A 24,077-nucleotide genomic window follows, 5' to 3' on the forward strand; every position below is an offset into this window, starting at 1 on the left:
CCTCAATTTCCTCCTCTGTAAATTGGGAATGATACAATCATGTTTGCTCCACAGAGGATAAGCCTCTGAGAACTATTTGTTTTCAAGTAGAGTCACAGCATCGTGGATTTTGAGCTGGCAGCAATATTTCAGGGTTTCTACTTCCATATTTTACAAAGAAAGTCACTGAGACACAAGGAGGTTTAGTATAGTTAATATATTGTTCAAGCGCATACAAGTTGTAAGTGGCAGAGACAAGATTCAAACAGATCCTGTTAATACTATCGTGTTACCTCTAAGTGTTCATTATATATGGGTGTATGGGTGTCCATATATGTGTGTGTATATTTCCATACTCCAATCTTCTAACCTATAACTAAACATATTTACTCTTAAAAAAAAAAAGTGGTGGGATGGGGTAGGGGAAAGACACTGTAATAAAGTAACATTAAACAAGTGGTATTTTGCTCTGCTGTTTATTTCTTACTTTCATGACTTTATATTATCACTTTAAACTCCCTGAGCCTCAGTTTCCTCACATGTTAAATGAGATAGTTGAGCTCCATGACCACTAGGAAACTACATTTCCAGTTCTAAAATTGTGATTCCACAGTGAAAATCTAGCAACATTGTGTCCTAATGTAAGATCTGTATTTGATCATTAATGAGTCATATATTTTCTCTTGGATTTTATATAGTTCATTTGTAGCAACATTAACCTGGCATTCCCTTCTGAGGGCTGACCCCATCCTTGTTGTGGTGACTGTTAGAGGTGGGCCGCCCTCATCCCGGTGACCATCCACTCCAGAGCCTCTTTGTGGTTGGTGGGGTGACAATATCAGAAGCCAAAATGTTGAAAGATCTCGTTTCTTCCCTGAAGCCTGGAACACAGGTACCGAACCCGAAATAACAGGACATGCATCTCCCTGGCCCAAGGATGGGAGAGTCTGGCTGTTCCCACAAGACTTGGTCTGAGCCTTAGGGGTAGCATTTGAGGAGATGATCTATAGAATTCGGGAGATGGTGAAGCACTGTGTAAAGGTCAGATAATTCTCTTACTACTACTATTATTACTTGTACTCTTACCCCTATTATTATTACTACTATTTCTACTATTACTCCTCTTCCTACTCCTATTAGTATTACTCCTACGATTACTACTATTACTCTTCCACCAACTACTACAATTACTGCCACTCTTATTATTGTTATTATTCCTTCTAGATCTCTTCCTCCTGCTACTAGTACTATCATTGCTCCTATTCCTATTAATACTCCTTTTACTACCACTACTACTATTATTTCTACTACCACTTTTACTATTACTATTACTCCTACTGCTACTGCTACTCCTACTCCTACTAGTGTCACTCCTATTCCTATCATTATTACTGTTGCTATTACTACTTCTTCTACTACTATTATTCCTACTCCTATTATTATTAGTACTACTACCAATACTATTACTTTTATCATTACTACTCTTTTTACTACTTCTATCACTACTTTTATTCCTCTTCCTATTACTGTTACTACTCATACTACTCCTACTTCTTCTACGCCTCCACCTCCTACTACTGCCACTACTCCTTTGTCCGGAAGTCCATATGTTTTCTAAATAAAGACGTTTCCTAAAAAATATTGTTAAAAGAAGACTTGCGCATAAAGCCTGAGCACAATCCTCATCAGATGAGCAGTTGACTTGCTTACCTTGGCCATGGAGACCTCATTGTGTGATGCTCATTGTGACATGCCGGAGAACACCCAAAGTTTTCTGACTTCAAGGTGATGTTCTCTTCCCAACAACCCAGTTGGATCCTGACAGGAAAAGGGAGTAGTATGTGAATAGAAGAATGCATGAGTGGACTAATAGACTGATAGACTAGATACATAGATTCCTGGTGATGGATGAATGGGATAGAGAAGATAAACAAATAGATTGAATAGATACACTTAATGCATAGTTAAAAAGATAATGATGGATAGATAAGTGAAAAGATAGATTTATAGTAGAAAAGTTTATAGGTAGAAAAGTGATTTATAGGAAGAAAAGTGATTTATAGGTAGCAAACAGCTCTATAGGAAGAAAAGCCATTTATAGGTAGAAAAGAGATATTTAGATTAAAAAAAGGGATTTAGAAGTAGAAAAGAGATTTATAGGCAGAAGAGAATGAATAGCTGGATTAAAATATACATACAACCCCCACCCAAAATATTGCAGTTTGTGGATGGTTTTTCCAGTATATCAAATAGACACATATCTTTCACTTATGCTTTAACATTTTATCTTTTCAGGCAACCTATAAGCCAGTACTGAAGCAAAGGAGATACTGAAGCCAGAGTGACCAGATTCTGGCGATATTGAAAACATGTCTTTGGAAATCTACTTGAAACGGGATTTAGATTGTTGTTGGGGAGTTTTGATCTATACTTTGGAGTTTATTGCACTGGTGGGGGGAAGGGGAGAGAGGATGTTTCTGAGTTTGATTGTTGGGGAGTTTTGATATCTATACTTTGGAGTTTATTGTACTGGTGGGGGGAAGGGGAGAGATGATGTTTCTGAGTTTGATGTGTTTTTAAAAATAAAAAATGTTTTTTTTCTGTTTCCAAAAGTTTCAAGTTGTCATTTTTTCAGCTCCCACATGATTAGTGATATTTCCCAGTTTCTTCTTTACTATCTGATGATTATATTTGCCAGCTGGTTAATCCTAAAGAAATACTTGTTGGCAAACTTATTGGGTAAACAACATTTTTCCCTTATTTGCAGCTAGCCCATACTGCTGATGGGTAAAGCTGGCTATCCTATCTGGGTTTGGGAATAAGAGAGGGAGGCAGATTTGTTCTTCTTTGAGATTGTGAAAAAACTGTAAGCAGGCCCTTTGCCATCAGAGGCTGGGGACCGTCTGAAAATCTGGGAGCAAAGAGGTAGTGGGGGTTAACAAGCAGCAGGGCTGTTGTGTTCTAGCCAGAGAAGTTCCAGAGAAGCTCGGAACTGGCCCTGCTGAAGTCTTTTGGATCTTCCTGGAGGAGCAGAGCAGCCATTCTACACCAGAAGGGCAATTCAGAATGACAAGGGACTGGCTTAGAGATTTGCATCCAGGTGCTTCCCCTCAGCTCTAGGGGAAGGCTGAGCCAGAAAATAATTGGTGTCCCCACAGGCTTGTGCTAGAGCCCCCCATTCCCCCTTTGAAGTTTCTTCTGCCTGACTTGTGCTCATTATAATCTATATGACTGAAATGTCAAACTTCTGTTTCTGAAAATCTAACCTTTTTTCAGAAGCTGGGAACCTAAATCCCCTGGATGAAGAAGGGGGATAGTAAGAGTGCTAGAAAAGCAAATGGGTGCTCTGGAGACGGCAAGATTGGAGATGGGAAAACCCCGTCTGATTTGATTCCATAGATAGTGGCAAACGTCAGGTTAGCCACAAAAGATGTTTGCACTGATTGATAAAGCTGGAACAATACCTCTTGGGAATTGATGTACAGGCTCTGGCAAGAAAATGAAACCAAACTAACTCCCAAGCAGGATGCAGCCTTAATTGGCTGAAGGGCCCCAGAAGACCCTGGACAAGCCAGTCAAGCCGGCTTCCAGAGCTAGTCCTTAGCTTGGCCTTGGGAATCCTCCCAGGGGGTGGAAGAGGAGGAGGTCTGGATTGCTCTCTGACAGCACCTTCTCATCCTCCATCTTGGGCTTTCCACTTCTGGGCTTGGGCTTGGAGGGTCTCATCTACAGAAAACCACCTTCTTGAGGGCAAGAACTGTTGGAGTTTTTCCTTGGTAGCTCTGCCATTTTTCCACTTCGAATCACTTCCGATTTACCAATATTTATTAAGGAAACAAGCATTTATTAAACTCCTATGTACCAAGCACTGTGCTAAGCACTTTACACATATTCTCTCCTGAACATCACTGGGAGGTAGGTGCTAATATCCACTCTCTCAGTTAAAGAAACTGAGGCAACAGGTCAGCAAAATAGAGGCGAGATTGAAACAGATCTTGTCTTGTACAGACAACCCTGGCCTAATTAACAAGGGGATTCTAGATCTGCAGCGTTCAATGGGGTGTTTTCCAAATTCTACATGATGAAAGGTACCGGATGAAGCGGTCTGGGGTCTTAACCGTGGCCCTAGCTCCTTCTGCTTTGCAGCCAAACCCTAGGCTCCATCCCAAGAGCAATATGTGGGCTTGGCTCCCTTTCCCGCTGGTGCTTCTACTCATGTCCCCAGTTTCTGGTCCCTGTGTCCTTTGTGACCATATCATTCATCTGGTAGCCCACCTCATCCATCTTCCTTAGACTACTCAATCAGCAAAGCTCAATTAAACAAGGAGCAAACATATATTACATACTTACTAGGGGTCGTATATTTCACTAGACCCTGGAGACATAAAGGTAAAAACAAAATGGTCTTGCCCGCAAAGTTTATATTCTATTGGGGAAAATGATGTCAACAAAAAGAACTAGGAAGACAATCTATGCATAAGCAAGATAATTGTATAAATATTTTTACATACATTGGATTAAGCATATATTTTCATATATTTAACATGTGAATCCCCTGTCATCTTCCCTGTCATCTAGGGGAAGAGGTGGAAGGAAGGAGGGGAAAAGTTGGAAGAGAAGGTTTTGCAAGGGTCAGTGTTAAAAACTTACCCCTTCATATGTTTTGTAAATAAAAAGCTTTCCTCAAACAATTTTTAAAAAGAAAAAAAACCCACATACCAGGTGAGCACTACCCTCATCTGATGAGCATTTGCTTTGCTTACCTTCTCCATGGAGACCTCATTGTGTCATGCCCATTGTGACACGCCTGAGAACACCCAAGGTTTTCTGACTTAAAGGGGATGTTCTCTCCCCAACAACCCAGTTGGATCCTGACAGCCAAGGGAGTAGTATGTGAATAGAAGAATAGATGAGTGGACAAATAGACTAATAGACTAGATACATAGATAAGTGCTGATAGATAGATGGGATAGATAGGGTAAACAAATAGATTCAATAGATACACTTGATGCATAGTTAAATAGATAATGATCGGTAGATAAGTGAAAAGATAGATTTATAGTAGAAAAGTTTATAGGTAGAAAAGATATTTATAGGAAAAAAAAAGTGATTTATAGTTAGAAAAGAGATTTATATGAAAAAAGCGATACATAGGTAGAAAAGAGATATATATAGTTAAAAAAGTGATTTAGGAGAAGAAACGAGATTTATAGGTAGAAAAGAGATTTATAGGCAGAAGAGAATGAATAGCTGCCTTAAATTATACATAGATAATGAAGGAGTCAATATAGGGTTAGGTAAATCAGTAAATAAATTACTGGAGAGAGAGATCCATTTGGGCCCTCATCAGCATGATACCAAGGGCTGCTGTCATAGATTGAGACTGCCTTCACGTCAGTATTAAACTATTATATTTTATTCTTCAATATTATAGAAGCTAAAATGGTTGCTTTCTATCTAGCTTGGGAAATTGTTGACTTCTCTTTCTTCCCCTCTTCCCCCACGCCCCCCCCAAAATTGCATTTTGTGGATGGTTATTCTAGTAGATCAATTGGACACATATCTTTCACTTATGCTGTAACATTTTACCTTTTCAGGCATCCTATAAGGCACTGCTGAAGCAGAGGAGATACTGAACCAGTTGTGACCAGATGCTGGCGATATTGAACGCATCTTAAGCCTCGGGATCGACTTAAAACGGGATTTAACCTGTTCATGAAGGTAAAGCATCTACATAGAGATAATGTACCTGCAGCTTCCCTCCTGCAGTCAGTGTTAATAGGAGATCAAGGTAGGGCCTGGTTGCTGACTAGCCCTATATATAAACTAGAAGTACAAATAATCTGGGAAATAGAGAGCCTACACTTAAAAGCAAACAAACAAACAAAAGCAAATTCTTTTAGTTCGGAAACTATTTTCTTTTTCCTCATCCTATGGCTGGTTCCCAGAAAAAAGATGACTTGCTCATATTAGAGGTTTCATAAATGCTTGTTAAATTCAATTACATATAGATGAAGACTTTTTCTAAAATTATAGGCAGCTGGCTGGTTCAGTGGATAACACTGTTGGACCTCCCTTGAATCAGCAACTGATTTCAAACACCAGCTGTAGGACTCTGGGCAAGTCACTTAATCTGTGTTTGCCTCAATTTCCTCCTCTGTAAATTGGGAATGATACAATCATGTTTGCTCCACAGAGGATAAGCCTCTGAGAACTATTTGTTTTCAAGTAGAGTCACAGCATCGTGGATTTTGAGCTGGCAGCAATATTTCAGGGTTTCTACTTCCATATTTTACAGAGAAAGTCACTGAGACACAAGGAGGTTTAGTATAGTTAATATATTGTTCAAGCGCATACAAGTTGTAAGTGGCAGAGACAAGATTCAAACAGATCCTGTTAATACTATCGTGTTACCTCTAAGTGTTCATTATATATGGGTGTATGGGTGTCCATATATGTGTGTGTATATTTCCATACTCCAATCTTCTAACCTATAACTAAACATATTTACTCTTAAAAAAAAAAAGTGGTGGGATGGGGTAGGGGAAAGACACTGTAATAAAGTAACATTAAACAAGTGGTATTTTGCTCTGCTGTTTATTTCTTACTTTCATGACTTTATATTATCACTTTAAACTCCCTGAGCCTCAGTTTCCTCACATGTTAAATGAGATAGTTGAGCTCCATGACCACTAGGAAACTACATTTCCAGTTCTAAAATTGTGATTCCACAGTGAAAATCTAGCAACATTGTGTCCTAATGTAAGATCTGTATTTGATCATTAATGAGTCATATATTTTCTCTTGGATTTTATATAGTTCATTTGTAGCAACATTAACCTGGCATTCCCTTCTGAGGGCTGACCCCATCCTTGTTGTGGTGACTGTTAGAGGTGGGCCGCCCTCATCCCGGTGACCATCCACTCCAGATCCTCTTTGTGGTTGGTGGGGTGACAATATCAGAAGCCAAAATGTTGAAAGATCTCGTTTCTTCCCTGAAGCCTGGAACACAGGTACCGAACCCGAAATAACAGGACATGCATCTCCCTGGCCCAAGGATGGGAGAGTCTGGCTGTTCCCACAAGACTTGGTCTGAGCCTTAGGGGTAGCATTTGAGGAGATGATCTATAGAATTCGGGAGATGGTGAAGCACTGTGTAAAGGTCAGATAATTCTCTTACTACTACTATTATTACTTGTACTCTTACGCCTATTATTATTACTACTATTTCTACTATTACTCCTCTTCCTACTCCTATTAGTATTACTCCTACGATTACTACTATTACTCTTCCACCAACTACTACAATTACTGCCACTCTTATTATTGTTATTATTACTTCTAGATCTCTTCCTCCTGCTACTAGTACTATCATTGCTCCTATTCCTATTAATACTCCTTTTACTACCACTACTACTATTATTTCTACTACCACTTTTACTATTTCTATTACTCCTACTAGTACTGCTACTCCTACTCCTACTCCTACTAGTGTCACTCCTATTCCTATCATTATTACTGTTGCTATTACTACTTCTTCTACTACTATTATTCCTACTCCTATTATTATTAATACTACTTCCATTACTATTACTTTTATCATTACTACTCTTTTTACTACTTCTATCACTACTTTTATTCCTCTTCCTATTACTGTTACTACTCATACTACTCCTACTTCTTCTACGCCTCCACCTCCTACTACTGCCACTACTCCTTTGTCCGGAAGTCCATATGTTTTCTAAATAAAGAGGTTTCCTAAAAAATATTGTTAAAAGAAGACTTGTGCATAAAGCCTGAGCACAATCCTCATCAGATGAGCAGCTGACTTGCTTACCTTGGCCATGGAGACCTCATTGTGTGATGCTCATTGTGACATGCCGGAGAACACCCAAAGTTTTCTGACTTCAAGGTGATGTTCTCTTCCCAACAACCCAGTTGGATCCTGACAGCAAAGGGAGTAGTATGTGAATAGAAGAATGGATGAGTGGACTAATAGACTGATAGACTAGATACATAGATTCCTGGTGATGGATGAATGGGATAGAGAAGATAAACAAATAGATTGAATAGATACACTTAATGCATAGTTAAAAAGATAATGATGGATAGATAAGTGAAAAGATAGATTTATAGTAGAAAAGTTTATAGGTAGAAAAGTGATTTATAGGAAGAAAAGTGATTTATAGGTAGCAAACAGCTCTATAGGAAGAAAAGCCATTTATAGGTAGAAAAGAGATTTTTAGATTAAAAAAAGGGATTTAGAAGTAGAAAAGAGATTTATAGGCAGAAGAGAATGAATAGCTGGATTAAAATATACATACAACCCCCACCCAAAATATTGCAGTTTGTGGATGGTTTTTCCAGTATATCAAATGGACACATATCTTTCACTTATGCTTTAACATTTTATCTTTTCAGGCAACCTATAAGCCAGTACTGAAGCAAAGGAGATACTGAAGCCAGAGTGACCAGATTCTGGCGATATTGAAAACATGTCTTTGGAAATCTACTTGAAACGGGATTTAGATTGTTGTTGGGGAGTTTTGATCTATACTTTGGAGTTTATTGCACTGGTGGGGGGAAGGGGAGAGAGGATGTTTCTGAGTTTGATTGTTGGGGAGTTTTGATATCTATACTTTGGAGTTTATTGTACTGGTGGGGGGAAGGGGAGAGATGATGTTTCTGAGTTTGATGTGTTTTTAAAAATAAAAAATGTTTTTTTTTCTGTTTCCAAAAGTTTCAAGTTGTCATTCTTTCAGCTCCCACATGATTAGTGATATTTCCCAGTTTCTTCTTTACTATCTGATGATTATATTTGCCAGCTGGTTAATCCTAAAGAAATACTTGTTGGCAAACTTATTGGGTAAACAACATTTTTCCCTTATTTGCAGCTAGCCCATACTGCTGATGGGTAAAGCTGGCTATCCTATCTGGGTTTGGGAATAAGAGAGGGAGGCAGATTTGTTCTTCTTTGAGATTGTGAAAAAACTGTAAGCAGGCCCTTTGCCATCAGAGGCTGGGGACCGTCTGAAAATCTGGGAGCAAAGAGGTAGTGGGGGTTAACAAGCAGCAGGGCTGTTGTGTTCTAGCCAGAAAAGTTCCAGAGAAGCTCGGAACTGGCCCTGCTGAAGTCTTTTGGATCTTCCTGGAGGAGCAGAGCAGCCATTCTACACCAGAAGGGCAATTCAGAATGACAAGGGACTGGCTTAGAGATTTGCATCCAGGTGCTTCCCCTCAGCTCTAGGGGAAGGCTGAGCCAGAAAATAATTGGTGTCCCCACAGGCTTGTGCTAGAGCCCCCCATTCCCCCTTTGAAGTTTCTTCTGCCTGACTTGTGCTCATTATAATCTATATGACTGAAATGTCAAACTTCTGTTTCTGAAAATCTAACCTTTCTTCAGAAGCTGGGAACCTAAATCCCCTGGATGAAGAAGGGGGATAGTAAGAGTGCTAGAAAAGCAAATGGGTGCTCTGGAGACGGCAAGATTGGAGATGGGAAAACCCCGTCTGATTTGATTCCATAGATAGTGGCAAACGTCAGGTTAGCCACAAAAGATGTTTGCACTGATTGATAAAGCTGGAACAATACCTCTTGGGAATTGATGTACAGGCTCTGGCAAGAAAATGAAACCAAACTAACTCCCAAGCAGGATGCAGCCTTAATTGGCTGAAGGGCCCCAGAAGACCCTGGACAAGCCAGTCAAGCCGGCTTCCAGAGCTAGTCCTTAGCTTGGCCTTGGGAATCCTCCCAGGGGGTGGAAGAGGAGGAGGTCTGGATTGCTCTCTGACAGCACCTTCTCATCCTCCATCTTGGGCTTTCCACTTCTGGGCTTGGGCTTGGAGGGTCTCATCTACAGAAAACCACCTTCTTGAGGGCAAGAACTGTTGGAGTTTTTCCTTGGTAGCTCTGCCATTTTTCCACTTCGAATCACTTCCGATTTACCAATATGTATTAAGGAAACAAGCATTTATTAAACTCCTATGTACCAAGCACTGTGCTAAGCACTTTACACATATTCTCTCCTGAACATCACTGGGAGGTAGGTGCTAATATCCACTCTCTCAGTTAAAGAAACTGAGGCAACAGGTCAGCAAAATAGAGGCGAGATTGAAACAGATCTTGTCTTGTACAGACAACCCTGGCCTAATTAACAAGGGGATTCTAGATCTGCAGCGTTCAATGGGGTGTTTTCCAAATTCTACATGATGAAAGGTACCGGATGAAGCGGTCTGGGGTCTTAACCGTGGCCCTAGCTCCTTCTGCTTTGCAGCCAAACCCTAGGCTCCATCCCAAGAGCAATATGTGGGCTTGGCTCCCTTTCCCGCTGGTGCTTCTACTCATGTCCCCAGTTTCTGGTCCCTGTGTCCTTTGTGACCATATCATTCATCTGGTAGCCCACCTCATCCATCTTCCTTAGACTACTCAATCAGCAAAGCTCAATTAAACAAGGAGCAAACATATATTACATACTTACTAGGGGTCGTATATTTCACTAGACCCTGGAGACATAAAGGTAAAAACAAAATGGTCTTGCCCGCAAAGTTTATATTCTATTGGGGAAAATGATGTCAACAAAAAGAACTAGGAAGACAATCTATGCATAAGCAAGATAATTGTATAAATATTTTTACATACATTGGATTAAGCATATATTTTCATATATTTAACATGTGAATCCCCTGTCATCTTCCCTGTCATCTAGGGGAAGAGGTGGAAGGAAGGAGGGGAAAAGTTGGAAGAGAAGGTTTTGCAAGGGTCAGTGTTAAAAACTTACCCCTTCATATGTTTTGTAAATAAAAAGCTTTCCTCAAACAATTTTTAAAAAGAAAAAAAACCCACATACCAGGTGAGCACTACCCTCATCTGATGAGCATTTGCTTTGCTTACCTTCTCCATGGAGACCTCATTGTGTCATGCCCATTGTGACACGCCTGAGAACACCCAAGGTTTTCTGACTTAAAGGGGATGTTCTCTCCCCAACAACCCAGTTGGATCCTGACAGCCAAGGGAGTAGTATGTGAATAGAAGAATAGATGAGTGGACAAATAGACTAATAGACTAGATACATAGATAAGTGCTGATAGATAGATGGGATAGATAGGGTAAACAAATAGATTCAATAGATACACTTGATGCATAGTTAAATAGATAATGATCGGTAGATAAGTGAAAAGATAGATTTATAGTAGAAAAGTTTATAGGTAGAAAAGATATTTATAGGAAAAAAAAGTGATTTATAGTTAGAAAAGAGATTTATATGAAAAAAGCGATACATAGGTAGAAAAGAGATATATATAGTTAAAAAAGTGATTTAGGAGAAGAAACGAGATTTATAGGTAGAAAAGAGATTTATAGGCAGAAGAGAATGAATAGCTGCCTTAAATTATACATAGATAATGAAGGAGTCAATGGAGGGTTAGGTAAATCAGTAAATAAATTACTGGAGAGAGAGATCCATTTGGGCCCTCATCAGCATGATACCAAGGGCTACTGTCATAGATTGAGACTGCCTTCACGTCAGTATTAAACTATTATATTTTATTCTTCAATATTATAGAAGCTAAAATGGTTGCTTTCTATCTGGCTTGGGAAATTGTTGACTTCTCTTTCTTCCCCTCTTCCCCCACGCCCCCCCAAAATTGCATTTTGTGGATGGTTATTCTAGTAGATCAATTGGACACATATCTTTCACTTATGCTGTAACATTTTACCTTTTCAGGCATCCTATAAGCCACTGCTGAAGCAGAGGAGATACTGAACCAGTTGTGACCAGATGCTGGCGATATTGAACGCATCTTAAGCCTCGGGATCGACTTAAAACGGGATTTAACCTGTTCATGAAGGTAAAGCATCTACATAGAGATAATGTACCTGCAGCTTCCCTCCTGCAGTCAGTGTTAATAGGAGATCAAGGTAGGGCCTGGTTGCTGACTAGCCCTATATATAAACTAGAAGTACAAATAATCTGGGAAATAGAGAGCCTACACTTAAAAGCAAACAAACAAACAAAAGCAAATTCTTTTAGTTCGGAAACTATTTTCTTTTTCCTCATCCTATGGCTGGTTCCCAGAAAAAAGATGACTTGCTCATATTAGAGGTTTCATAAATGCTTGTTAAATTCAATTACATATAGATGAAGACTTTTTCTAAAATTATAGGCAGCTGGCTGGTTCAGTGGATAACACTGTTGGACCTCCCTTGAATCAGCAAGTGATTTCAAACACCAGCTGTAGGACTCTGGGCAAGTCACTTAATCTGTGTTTGCCTCAATTTCCTCCTCTGTAAATTGGGAATGATACAATCATGTTTGCTCCACAGAGGATAAGCCTCTGAGAACTATTTGTTTTCAAGTAGAGTCACAGCATCGTGGATTTTGAGCTGGCAGCAATATTTCAGGGTTTCTACTTCCATATTTTACAAAGAAAGTCACTGAGACACAAGGAGGTTTAGTATAGTTAATATATTGTTCAAGCGCATACAAGTTGTAAGTGGCAGAGACAAGATTCAAACAGATCCTGTTAATACTATCGTGTTACCTCTAAGTGTTCATTATATATGGGTGTATGGGTGTCCATATATGTGTGTGTATATTTCCATACTCCAATCTTCTAACCTATAACTAAACATATTTACTCTTAAAAAAAAAAAGTGGTGGGATGGGGTAGGGGAAAGACACTGTAATAAAGTAACATTAAACAAGTGGTATTTTGCTCTGCTGTTTATTTCTTACTTTCATGACTTTATATTATCACTTTAAACTCCCTGAGCCTCAGTTTCCTCACATGTTAAATGAGATAGTTGAGCTCCATGACCACTAGGAAACTACATTTCCAGTTCTAAAATTGTGATTCCACAGTGAAAATCTAGCAACATTGTGTCCTAATGTAAGATCTGTATTTGATCATTAATGAGTCACATATTTTCTCTTGGATTTTATATAGTTCATTTGTAGCAACATTAACCTGGCATTCCCTTCTGAGGGCTGACCCCATCCTTGTTGTGGTGACTGTTAGAGGTGGGCCGCCCTCATCCCGGTGACCATCCACTCCAGATCCTCTTTGTGGTTGGTGGGGTGACAATATCAGAAGCCAAAATGTTGAAAGATCTCGTTTCTTCCCTGAAGCCTGGAACACAGGTACCGAACCCGAAATAACAGGACATGCATCTCCCTGGCCCAAGGATGGGAGAGTCTGGCTGTTCCCACAAGACTTGGTCTGAGCCTTAGGGGTAGCATTTGAGGAGATGATCTATAGAATTCGGGAGATGGTGAAGCACTGTGTAAAGGTCAGATAATTCTCTTACTACTACTATTATTACTTGTACTCTTACGCCTATTATTATTACTACTATTTCTACTATTACTCCTCTTCCTACTCCTATTAGTATTACTCCTACGATTACTACTATTACTCTTCCACCACCTACTACAATTACTGCCACTCTTATTATTGTTATTATTCCTTCTAGATCTCTTCCTCCTGCTACTAGTACTATCATTGCTCCTATTCCTATTAATACTCCTTTTACTACCACTACTACTATTATTTCTACTACCACTTTTACTATTACTATTACTCCTACTGCTACTGCTACTCCTACTCCTACTAGTGTCACTCCTATTCCTATCATTATTACTGTTGCTATTACTACTTCTTCTACTACTATTATTCCTACTCCTATTATTATTAGTACTACTACCATTACTATTACTTTTATCATTACTACTCTTTTTACTACTTCTATCACTACTTTTATTCCTCTTCCTATTACTGTTACTACTCATACTACTCCTACTTCTTCTACGCCTCCACCTCCTTCTACTGCCACTACTCCTTTGTCCGGAAGTCCATATGTTTTCTAAATAAAGAGGTTTCCTAAAAAATATTGTTAAAAGAAGACTTGCGCATAAAGCCTGAGCACAATCCTCATCAGATGAGCAGTTGACTTGCTTACCTTGGCCATGGAGACCTCATTGTGTGATGCTCATTGTGACATGCCGGAGAACACCCAAAGTTTTCTGACTTCAAGGTGATGTTCTCTTCCCAACAACCCAGTTGGATCCTGACAGGAAAAGGGAGTAGTATGTGAATAGAAGAATGCATGAGTGGACTAATAGACTGATAGACTAGATACATAGATTCCTGGTGATGGATGAATGGGATAGAGAAGATAAACAAATAGATTGAATAGATACACTTAATGCATAGTTAAAAAGATAATGATGGATAGATAAGTGAAAAGATAGATTTATAGTAGAAAAGTTTATAGGTAGAAAAGTGATTTATAGGAAGAAAAGTGATTTATAGGTAGCAAACAGCTCTATAGGAAGAAAAGCCATTTATAGGTAGAAAAGAGATTTTTAGATTAAAAAAAGGGATTTAGAAGTAGAAAAGAGATTTATAGGCAGAAGAGAATGAATAGCTGGATTAAAATATACATACAACCCCCCCCCCAAAATATTGCAGTTCGTGGATGGTTTTTCCAGTATATCAAATGGACACATATCTTTCACTTATGCTTTCACCTTTTATCTTTTCAGGCAACCTATAAGCCAGTACTGAAGCAAAGGAGATACTGAAGCCAGAGTGACCAGATTCTGGCGATATTGAAAACATGTCTTTGGAAATCTACTTGAAACGGGATTTAGATTGTTGTTGGGGAGTTTTGATCTATACTTTGGAGTTTATTGCACTGGTGGGGGGAAGGGGAGAGAGGATGTTTCTGAGTTTGATTGTTGGGGAGTTTTGATATCTATACTTTGGAGTTTATTGTACTGGTGGGGGGAAGGGGAGAGATGATGTTTCTGAGTTTGATGTGTTTTTAAAAATAAAAAATGTTTTTTTTCTGTTTCCAAAAGTTTCAAGTTGTCATTCTTTCAGCTCCCACATGATTAGTGATATTTCCCAGTTTCTTCTTTACTATCTGATGATTATATTTGCCAGCTGGTTAATCCTAAAGAAATACTTGTTGGCAAACTTATTGGGTAAACAACATTTTTCCCTTATTTGCAGCTAGCCCATACTGCTGATGGGTAAAGCTGGCTATCCTATCTGGGTTTGGGAATAAGAGAGGGAGGCAGATTTGTTCTTCTTTGAGATTGTGAAAAAACTGTAAGCAGGCCCTTTGCCATCAGAGGCTGGGGACAGTCTGAAAATCTGGGAGCAAAGAGGTAGTGGGGGTTAACAAGCAGCAGGGCTGTTGTGTTCTAGCCAGAGAAGTTCCAGAGAAGCTCGGAACTGGCCCTGCTGAAGTCTTTTGGATCTTCCTGGAGGAGCAGAGCAGCCATTCTACACCAGAAGGGCAATTCAGAATGACAAGGGACTGGCTTAGAGATTTGCATCCAGGTGCTTCCCCTCAGCTCTAGGGGAAGGCTGAGCCAGAAAATAATTGGTGTCCCCACAGGCTTGTGCTAGAGCCCCCCATTCCCCCTTTGAAGTTTCTTCTGCCTGACTTGTGCTCATTATAATCTATATGACTGAAATGTCAAACTTCTGTTTCTGAAAATCTAACCTTTCTTCAGAAGCTGGGAACCTAAATCCCCTGGATGAAGAAGGGGGATAGTAAGAGTGCTAGAAAAGCAAATGGGTGCTCTGGAGACGGCAAGATTGGAGATGGGAAAACCCCGTCTGATTTGATTCCATAGATAGTGGCAAAGGTCAGGTTAGCCACAAAAGATGTTTGCACTGATTGATAAAGCTGGAACAATACCTCTTGGGAATTGATGTACAGGCTCTGGCAAGAAAATGAAACCAAACTAACTCCCAAGCAGGATGCAGCCTTAATTGGCTGAAGGGCCCCAGAAGACCCTGGACAAGCCAGTCAAGCCGGCTTCCAGAGCTAGTCCTTAGCTTGGCCTTGGGAATCCTCCCAGGGGGTGGAAGAGGAGGAGGTCTGGATTGCTCTCTGACAGCACCTTCTCATCCTCCATCTTGGGCTTTCCACTTCTGGGCTTGGGCTTGGAGGGTCTCATCTACAGAAAACCACCTTCTTGAGGGCAAGAACTGTTGGAGTTTTTCCTTGGTAGCTCTGCCATTTTTCCACTTCGAATCACTTCCGATTTACCAATATTTATTAAGGAAACAAGCATTTATTAAACTCCTATGTACCAAGCACTGTGCTAAGCACTTTACACATATTCTCTCCTGAACATCACTGGGAGGTAGGTGCTAATATCCACTCTCTCAGTTAAAGAAACTGAGGCAACAGGTCAGCAAAATAGAGGCGAGATTGAAACAGATCTTGTCTTGTACAGACAACCCTGGCCTAATTAACAAGGGGATTCTAGATCTGCAGCGTTCAATGGGGTGTTTTCCAAATTCTACATGATGAAAGGTACCGGATGAAGCGGTCTGGGGTCTTAACCGTGGCCCTAGCTCCTTCTGCTTTGCAGCCAAACCCTAGGCTCCATCCCAAGAGCAATATGTGGGCTTGGCTCCCTTTCCCGCTGGTGCTTCTACTCATGTCCCCAGTTTCTGGTCCCTGTGTCCTTTGTGACCATATCATTCATCTGGTAGCCCACCTCATCCATCTTCCTTAGACTACTCAATCAGCAAAGCTCAATTAAACAAGGAGCAAACATATATTACATACTTACTAGGGGTCGTATATTTCACTAGACCCTGGAGACATAAAGGTAAAAACAAAATGGTCTTGCCCGCAAAGTTTATATTCTATTGGGGAAAATGATGTCAACAAAAAGAACTAGGAAGACAATCTATGCATAAGCAAGATAATTGTATAAATATTTTTACATACATTGGATTAAGCATATATTTTCATATATTTAACATGTGAATCCCCTGTCATCTTCCCTGTCATCTAGGGGAAGAGGTGGAAGGAAGGAGGGGAAAAGTTGGAAGAGAAGGTTTTGCAAGGGTCAGTGTTAAAAACTTACCCCTTCATATGTTTTGTAAATAAAAAGCTTTCCTCAAACAATTTTTAAAAAGAAAAAAAACCCACATACCAGGTGAGCACTATCCTCATCTGATGAGAATTTCCTTTGCTTACCTTCTCCATGGAGACCTCATTGTATCATGCCCATTGTGACACGCCTGAGAACACCCAAGGTTTTCTGACTTAAAGGTGATGTTCTCTCCCCAACAACCCAGTTGGATCCTGACAGCCAAGGGAGTAGTATGTGAATAGAAGAATAGATGAGTGGACAAATAGACTAATAGACTAGATACATAGATAAGTGCTGATAGATAGATGGGATAGATAGGGTAAACAAATAGATTCAATAGATACACTTGATGCATAGTTAAATAGATAATGATCGGTAGATAAGTGAAAAGATAGATTTATAGTAGAAAAGTTTATAGGTAGAAAAGATATTTATAGGAAAAAAAAGTGATTTATAGTTAGAAAAGAGATTTATATGAAAAAAGCGATACATAGGTAGAAAAGAGATATATATATAGTTAAAAAAGTGATTTAGGAGAAGAAACGAGATTTATAGGTAGAAAAGAGATTTATAGGCAGAAGAGAATGAATAGCTGCCTTAAATTATACATAGATAATGAAGGAGTCAATGGAGGGTTAGGTAAATCAGTAAATAAATTACTGGAGAGAGAGATCCATTTGGGCCCTCATCAGCATGATACCAAGGGCTGCTGTCATAGATTGAGACTGCCTTCACGTCAGTATTAAACTATTATATTTTATTCTTCAATATTATAGAAGCTAAAATGGTTGCTTTCTATCTGGCTTGGGAAATTGTTGACTTCTCTTTCTTCCCCTCTTCCCCCACGCCCCCCCAAAATTGCATTTTGTGGGTGGTTATTCTAGTAGATCAATTTGACACATATCTTTCACTTATGCTGTAACATTTTACCTTTTCAGGCATCCTATAAGCCACTGCTGAAGCAGAGGAGATACTGAACCAGTTGTGACCAGATGCTGGCGATATTGAACGCATCTTAAGCCTCGGGATCGACTTAAAACGGGATTTAACCTGTTCATGAAGGTAAAGCATCTACATAGAGATAATGTACCTGCAGCTTCCCTCCTGCAGTCAGTGTTAATAGGAGATCAAGGTAGGGCCTGGTTGCTGACTAGCCCTATATATATATACTAGAAGTACAAATAATCTGGGAAATAGAGAGCCTACACTTAAAAGCAAACAAACAAACAAAAGCAAATTCTTTTAGTTCGGAAACTATTTTCTTTTTCCTCATCCTATGGCTGGTTCCCAGAAAAAAGATGACTTGCTCATATTAGAGGTTTCATAAATGCTTGTTAAATTCAATTACATATAGATGAAGACTTTTTCTAAAATTATAGGCAGCTGGCTGGTTCAGTGGATAACACTGTTGGACCTCCCTTGAATCAGCAAGTGATTTCAAACACCAGCTGTAGGACTCTGGGCAAGTCACTTAATCTGTGTTTGCCTCAATTTCCTCCTCTGTAAATTGGGAATGATACAATCATGTTTGCTCCACAGAGGATAAGCCTCTGAGAACTATTTGTTTTCAAGTAGAGTCACAGCATCGTGGATTTTGAGCTGGCAGCAATATTTCAGGGTTTCTACTTCCATATTTTACAAAGAAAGTCACTGAGACACAAGGAGGTTTAGTATAGTTAATATATTGTTCAAGCGCATACAAGTTGTAAGTGGCAGAGACAAGATTCAAACAGATCCTGTTAATACTATCGTGTTACCTCTAAGTGTTCATTATATATGGGTGTATGGGTGTCCATATATGTGTGTGTATATTTCCATACTCCAATCTTCTAACCTATAACTAAACATATTTACTCTTAAAAAAAAAAAGTGGTGGGATGGGGTAGGGGAAAGACACTGTAATAAAGTAACATTAAACAAGTGGTATTTTGCTCTGCTGTTTATTTCTTACTTTCATGACTTTATATTATCACTTTAAACTCCCTGAGCCTCAGTTTCCTCACATGTTAAATGAGATAGTTGAGCTCCATGACCACTAGGAAACTACATTTCCAGTTCTAAAATTGTGATTCCACAGTGAAAATCTAGCAACATTGTGTCCTAATGTAAGATCTGTATTTGATCATTAATGAGTCACATATTTTCTCTTGGATTTTATATAGTTCATTTGTAGCAACATTAACCTGGCATTCCCTTCTGAGGGCTGACCCCATCCTTGTTGTGGTGACTGTTAGAGGTGGGCCGCCCTCATCCCGGTGACCATCCACTCCAGATCCTCTTTGTGGTTGGTGGGGTGACAATATCAGAAGCCAAAATGTTGAAAGATCTCGTTTCTTCCCTGAAGCCTGGAACACAGGTACCGAACCCGAAATAACAGGACATGCATCTCCCTGGCCCAAGGATGGGAGAGTCTGGCTGTTCCCACAAGACTTGGTCTGAGCCTTAGGGGTAGCATTTGAGGAGATGATCTATAGAATTCGGGAGATGGTGAAGCACTGTGTAAAGGTCAGATAATTCTCTTACTACTACTATTATTACTTGTACTCTTACGCCTATTATTATTACTACTATTTCTACTATTACTCCTCTTCCTACTCCTATTAGTATTACTCCTACGATTACTACTATTACTCTTCCACCACCTACTACAATTACTGCCACTCTTATTATTGTTATTATTCCTTCTAGATCTCTTCCTCCTGCTACTAGTACTATCATTGCTCCTATTCCTATTAATACTCCTTTTACTACCACTACTACTATTATTTCTACTACCACTTTTACTATTACTATTACTCCTACTGCTACTGCTACTCCTACTCCTACTAGTGTCACTCCTATTCCTATCATTATTACTGTTGCTATTACTACTTCTTCTACTACTATTATTCCTACTCCTATTATTATTAGTACTACTACCATTACTATTACTTTTATCATTACTACTCTTTTTACTACTTCTATCACTACTTTTATTCCTCTTCCTATTACTGTTACTACTCATACTACTCCTACTTCTTCTACGCCTCCACCTCCTTCTACTGCCACTACTCCTTTGTCCGGAAGTCCATATGTTTTCTAAATAAAGAGGTTTCCTAAAAAATATTGTTAAAAGAAGACTTGCGCATAAAGCCTGAGCACAATCCTCATCAGATGAGCAGTTGACTTGCTTACCTTGGCCATGGAGACCTCATTGTGTGATGCTCATTGTGACATGCCGGAGAACACCCAAAGTTTTCTGACTTCAAGGTGATGTTCTCTTCCCAACAACCCAGTTGGATCCTGACAGGAAAAGGGAGTAGTATGTGAATAGAAGAATGCATGAGTGGACTAATAGACTGATAGACTAGATACATAGATTCCTGGTGATGGATGAATGGGATAGAGAAGATAAACAAATAGATTGAATAGATACACTTAATGCATAGTTAAAAAGATAATGATGGATAGATAAGTGAAAAGATAGATTTATAGTAGAAAAGTTTATAGGTAGAAAAGTGATTTATAGGAAGAAAAGTGATTTATAGGTAGCAAACAGCTCTATAGGAAGAAAAGCCATTTATAGGTAGAAAAGAGATTTTTAGTTTAAAAAAAGGGATTTAGAAGTAGAAAAGAGATTTATAGGCAGAAGAGAATGAATAGCTGGATTAAAATATACATACAACCCCCCCCCAAAATATTGCAGTTCGTGGATGGTTTTTCCAGTATATCAAATGGACACATATCTTTCACTTATGCTTTCACCTTTTATCTTTTCAGGCAACCTATAAGCCAGTACTGAAGCAAAGGAGATACTGAAGCCAGAGTGACCAGATTCTGGCGATATTGAAAACATGTCTTTGGAAATCTACTTGAAACGGGATTTAGATTGTTGTTGGGGAGTTTTGATCTATACTTTGGAGTTTATTGCACTGGTGGGGGGAAGGGGAGAGAGGATGTTTCTGAGTTTGATTGTTGGGGAGTTTTGATATCTATACTTTGGAGTTTATTGTACTGGTGGGGGGAAGGGGAGAGATGATGTTTCTGAGTTTGATGTGTTTTTAAAAATAAAAAATGTTTTTTTTCTGTTTCCAAAAGTTTCAAGTTGTCATTCTTTCAGCTCCCACATGATTAGTGATATTTCCCAGTTTCTTCTTTACTATCTGATGATTATATTTGCCAGCTGGTTAATCCTAAAGAAATACTTGTTGGCAAACTTATTGGGTAAACAACATTTTTCCCTTATTTGCAGCTAGCCCATACTGCTGATGGGTAAAGCTGGCTATCCTATCTGGGTTTGGGAATAAGAGAGGGGGGCAGATTTGTTCTTCTTTGAGATTGTGAAAAAACTGTAAGCAGGCCCTTTGCCATCAGAGGCTGGGGACCGTCTGAAAATCTGGGAGCAAAGAGGTAGTGGGGGTTAACAAGCAGCAGGGCTGTTGTGTTCTAGCCAGAGAAGTTCCAGAGAAGCTCGGAACTGGCCCTGCTGAAGTCCTTTGGATCTTCCTGGAGGAGCAGAGCAGCCATTCTACACCAGAAGGGCAATTCAGAATGACAAGGGACTGGCTTAGAGATTTGCATCCAGGTGCTTCCCCTCAGCTCTAGGGGAAGGCTGAGCCAGAAAATAATTGGTGTCCCCACAGGCTTGTGCTAGAGCCCCCCATTCCCCCTTTGAAGTTTCTTCTGCCTGACTTGTGCTCATTATAATCTATATGACTGAAATGTCAAACTTCTGTTTCTGAAAATCTAACCTTTCTTCAGAAGCTGGGAACCTAAATCCCCTGGATGAAGAAGGGGGATAGTAAGAGTGCTAGAAAAGCAAATGGGTGCTCTGGAGACGGCAAGATTGGAGATGGGAAAACCCCGTCTGATTTGATTCCATAGATAGTGGCAAAGGTCAGGTTAGCCACAAAAGATGTTTGCACTGATTGATAAAGCTGGAACAATACCTCTTGGGAATTGATGTACAGGCTCTGGCAAGAAAATGAAACCAAACTAACTCCCAAGCAGGATGCAGCCTTAATTGGCTGAAGGGCCCCAGAAGACCCTGGACAAGCCAGTCAAGCCGGCTTCCAGAGCTAGTCCTTAGCTTGGCCTTGGGAATCCTCCCAGGGGGTGGAAGAGGAGGAGGTCTGGATTGCTCTCTGACAGCACCTTCTCATCCTCCATCTTGGGCTTTCCACTTCTGGGCTTGGGCTTGGAGGGTCTCATCTACAGAAAACCACCTTCTTGAGGGCAAGAACTGTTGGAGTTTTTCCTTGGTAGCTCTGCCATTTTTCCACTTCGAATCACTTCCGATTTACCAATATTTATTAAGGAAACAAGCATTTATTAAACTCCTATGTACCAAGCACTGTGCTAAGCACTTTACACATATTCTCTCCTGAACATCACTGGGAGGTAGGTGCTAATATCCACTCTCTCAGTTAAAGAAACTGAGGCAACAGGTCAGCAAAATAGAGGCGAGATTGAAACAGATCTTGTCTTGTACAGACAACCCTGGCCTAATTAACAAGGGGATTCTAGATCTGCAGCGTTCAATGGGGTGTTTTCCAAATTCTACATGATGAAAGGTACCGGATGAAGCGGTCTGGGGTCTTAACCGTGGCCCTAGCTCCTTCTGCTTTGCAGCCAAACCCTAGGCTCCATCCCAAGAGCAATATGTGGGCTTGGCTCCCTTTCCCGCTGGTGCTTCTACTCATGTCCCCAGTTTCTGGTCCCTGTGTCCTTTGTGACCATATCATTCATCTGGTAGCCCACCTCATCCATCTTCCTTAGACTACTCAATCAGCAAAGCTCAATTAAACAAGGAGCAAACATATATTACATACTTACTAGGGGTCGTATATTTCACTAGACCCTGGAGACATAAAGGTAAAAACAAAATGGTCTTGCCCGCAAAGTTTATATTCTATTGGGGAAAATGATGTCAACAAAAAGAACTAGGAAGACAATCTATGCATAAGCAAGATAATTGTATAAATATTTTTACATACATTGGATTAAGCATATATTTTCATATATTTAACATGTGAATCCCCTGTCATCTTCCCTGTCATCTAGGGGAAGAGGTGGAAGGAAGGAGGGGAAAAGTTGGAAGAGAAGGTTTTGCAAGGGTCAGTGTTAAAAACTTACCCCTTCATATGTTTTGTAAATAAAAAGCTTTCCTCAAACAATTTTTAAAAAGAAAAAAAACCCACATACCAGGTGAGCACTATCCTCATCTGATGAGCATTTCCTTTGCTTACCTTCTCCATGGAGACCTCATTGTATCATGCCCATTGTGACACGCCTGAGAACACCCAAGGTTTTCTGACTTAAAGGTGATGTTCTCTCCCCAACAACCCAGTTGGATCCTGACAGCCAAGGGAGTAGTATGTGAATAGAAGAATAGATGAGTGGACAAATAGACTAATAGACTAGATACATAGATAAGTGCTGATAGATAGATGGGATAGATAGGGTAAACAAATAGATTCAATAGATACACTTGATGCATAGTTAAATAGATAATGATCGGTAGATAAGTGAAAAGATAGATTTATAGTAGAAAAGTTTATAGGTAGAAAAGATATTTATAGGAAAAAAAAGTGATTTATAGTTAGAAAAGAGATTTATATGAAAAAAGCGATACATAGGTAGAAAAGAGATATATATAGTTAAAAAAGTGATTTAGGAGAAGAAACGAGATTTATAGGTAGAAAAGAGATTTATAGGCAGAAGAGAATGAATAGCTGCCTTAAATTATACATAGATAATGAAGGAGTCAATGGAGGGTTAGGTAAATCAGTAAATAAATTACTGGAGAGAGAGATCCATTTGGGCCCTCATCAGCATGATACCAAGGGCTGCTGTCATAGATTGAGACTGCCTTCACGTCAGTATTAAACTATTATATTTTATTCTTCAATATTATAGAAGCTAAAATGGTTGCTTTCTATCTGGCTTGGGAAATTGTTGACTTCTCTTTCTTCCCCTCTTCCCCCACGCCCCCCCAAAATTGCATTTTGTGGGTGGTTATTCTAGTAGATCAATTTGACACATATCTTTCACTTATGCTGTAACATTTTACCTTTTCAGGCATCCTATAAGCCACTGCTGAAGCAGAGGAGATACTGAACCAGTTGTGACCAGATGCTGGCGATATTGAACGCATCTTAAGCCTCGGGATCGACTTAAAACGGGATTTAACCTGTTCATGAAGGTAAAGCAT

The 24,077-nt window shown here is 39.6% G+C and overlaps 7 long non-coding RNA genes across 7 annotated transcripts; 3 read left to right on the plus strand and 4 right to left on the minus strand.

The window, feature by feature from the left end:
* Positions 1–441: 441 nt before the first annotated feature.
* On the minus strand, positions 442–4,768 carry LOC141546659 (uncharacterized). The gene is made up of 3 exons (XR_012483362.1): positions 4,743–4,768; positions 1,690–1,797; positions 442–1,010 (listed from the first exon to the last, which is right to left on the minus strand). It is a non-coding gene; the product is annotated as an uncharacterized LOC141546659 (long non-coding RNA).
* Positions 4,769–4,836: 68 nt separating this feature from the next.
* On the plus strand, positions 4,837–8,718 carry LOC141546664 (uncharacterized). The gene is made up of 4 exons (XR_012483369.1): positions 4,837–5,372; positions 5,577–5,700; positions 6,981–7,141; positions 8,401–8,718. It is a non-coding gene; the product is annotated as an uncharacterized LOC141546664 (long non-coding RNA).
* Positions 6,563–10,895, minus strand: LOC141546646 (uncharacterized). Its single transcript, XR_012483349.1, has 3 exons — positions 10,870–10,895; positions 7,817–7,924; positions 6,563–7,131 (listed from the first exon to the last, which is right to left on the minus strand). It is a non-coding gene; the product is annotated as an uncharacterized LOC141546646 (long non-coding RNA).
* Positions 10,896–10,968: 73 nt separating this feature from the next.
* LOC141546656 (uncharacterized) lies at positions 10,969–14,838 on the plus strand. Its single transcript, XR_012483358.1, has 4 exons — positions 10,969–11,498; positions 11,702–11,825; positions 13,106–13,266; positions 14,522–14,838. It is a non-coding gene; the product is annotated as an uncharacterized LOC141546656 (long non-coding RNA).
* LOC141546661 (uncharacterized) lies at positions 12,688–17,012 on the minus strand. The gene is made up of 3 exons (XR_012483364.1): positions 16,990–17,012; positions 13,936–14,043; positions 12,688–13,256 (listed from the first exon to the last, which is right to left on the minus strand). It is a non-coding gene; the product is annotated as an uncharacterized LOC141546661 (long non-coding RNA).
* A 35-nt stretch (positions 17,013–17,047) lies between these two features.
* LOC141546644 (uncharacterized) lies at positions 17,048–20,961 on the plus strand. The gene is made up of 4 exons (XR_012483347.1): positions 17,048–17,620; positions 17,824–17,947; positions 19,230–19,390; positions 20,645–20,961. It is a non-coding gene; the product is annotated as an uncharacterized LOC141546644 (long non-coding RNA).
* LOC141546660 (uncharacterized) lies at positions 18,812–23,135 on the minus strand. The gene is made up of 3 exons (XR_012483363.1): positions 23,113–23,135; positions 20,060–20,167; positions 18,812–19,380 (listed from the first exon to the last, which is right to left on the minus strand). It is a non-coding gene; the product is annotated as an uncharacterized LOC141546660 (long non-coding RNA).
* Between the last annotated feature and the right edge of the window lie 942 nt (positions 23,136–24,077).

Source organism: Sminthopsis crassicaudata, chromosome 6 (genome assembly GCF_048593235.1).
Source record: "Sminthopsis crassicaudata isolate SCR6 chromosome 6, ASM4859323v1, whole genome shotgun sequence".
Classification (NCBI taxonomy): Eukaryota; Metazoa; Chordata; class Mammalia; order Dasyuromorphia; family Dasyuridae; genus Sminthopsis; species Sminthopsis crassicaudata.